The sequence below is a fragment of the Mus pahari genome, chromosome 2, assembly GCF_900095145.1.
Source record: "Mus pahari chromosome 2, PAHARI_EIJ_v1.1, whole genome shotgun sequence".
Taxonomy (NCBI): Eukaryota; Metazoa; Chordata; class Mammalia; order Rodentia; family Muridae; genus Mus; species Mus pahari.
Genome location: NC_034591.1, coordinates 120903126 through 120905022, shown reverse-complemented (window position 1 = coordinate 120905022; position 1897 = coordinate 120903126).

Here is a 1897-nt window from a genome sequence, read left to right as displayed (position 1 = left end):
GGCATCCTCTCCATTGAGGCAGGACAAGGCAGCCCTCTGCTACTTATATGCAGCCTTCTGCTACTTATATGCTGGGAGCCTTAGTCCAGACTGTGCATATGTTCTTTTAGTGGTATCTCAGTCTTTAAGAGCTCCCAGGAGTCCAGGTTAGTTGACACTTTGTTTTACTGCAGAGTTTCTATCCCTTTCAGGGCATTTAATCCTTCCCGCATCTCCTCCATAAGGATACCTTACCTCCAGCCAATGTTTGGCTGTAGGTATCTGCATCTGTTTCACTAAGATGATGGGTAGATCCTCTCAGAGTACATATATGCTAGACTCCTGTCTTTAAGCATTATCATTATGCTTATCATTAATTGTGAATATAATTAATTTCAGGGACTGGTGCTTGCTCATGGAATGGGTCTCAAGTAAGGACTACTACTACTATCGAATGAACATTCCTTCAGTCTCTGCTCCATCTTTGTTTCTGCACTTCTTTTAGACATGAAATAGTACTATCTGAAGACCCAACTATACCACTCCTGGACATATAGCCAAAAGATGCTTCATCATACCACAACTACACATGTTCTACTATGTTTATAGCAGCCATATTTGTAATAGCCAGAAACTAGAAACTACCAGGATGTTCCCCAACTGTGGAATGGATACAGAAAATGTGTTTATTTACACAACAGATTACTATTCAGGATTAAAAACAAGGACATCATGCATTTTGCAGGCAAGTGGATGAAACTAGAAAATATCATTCTGAGTAAGTATCCAATACCCAAAATGACATGCATGCTATGTACTCACTGATAAGTGGATATTAGTCATGAAATACAGAATACCTATGATACAACCCACTGACCCAAAGAAGGAAGAAGGCCCAGGTGAGGATGCTTGAATCCCACTTGGAAGGTGAAACAAAATAGTCAGGGGAGGTAGAACAATAAGAAAAAGAATGTAAGGACCATTTCCAGGATCCAAACAGTTATAGTTGTAGTTGTAGGTAGGATACAATGGTATTTGCAAGCTATGCAAGGTATACAGGATTAGTGTCTAAGCCCAATTGCCCTGCCAAGCTTCCATGCTTCCTCAACTTCTGATGGAATATACAGAGAAACACAAAGCAACTTGAATGCCTACGGGAGTGCATTGGTTATTCAGGGAATAGAAGGCATGCTTTGCCCCAGGAGACATAAACTCTACCCTGAAAAACTCTGACAAATGCCTCTCAAACCACCAAGGCCAGGTAAACTTCATGCTTCCCTGAACTGCAACAAGCTAGATAGGGAACTCAGTGAATCGGTGTGCTCTGCGTTTGATTAAAAGACCACATCTGAAAGAATAAGGTGGGCAGCAATCAAAGAAAATTTCTGTCATCTTGTTGGTGCCACATGTACACACATGAGTTTATACCAGCACACATACATGTGCAAACATGCTTAAGCATGCTCATTTGCACAAAACGTACAAACATAGTAAAAGAAGAAAGAAGTCCCCTAAATTAGTGTTTATCATATTAACTTTGAAATTTTATTGTATTTATTAAATGAATCTAATAATTCACTGACTTACAAATTAGCCCAAAACAACAACATAATCATTCCACTAGCTTTATAGAAACTCTCTAAATCCTTTTTGTTGTGCTTTCTTTCACATATATTCTGCAACCTGAGAAGTACACTTCGGCTTCTTGTTAGATACAGTTACAGTCAACAGCCACAGCAGGGTATTCAGGCCAGCGTGTACCTAGAAAAACCCTAAGCAATGTCTTGCTGTTCACCATGCAGGCTGTCATACTGCTGTGTTTACAGGATTGCCTCCAGCAGCTCATTATTGTAAACAACATAATGCTATACGGTACTGATGAGAGTAAATATGATAATGACCGTGCATACTCATCACT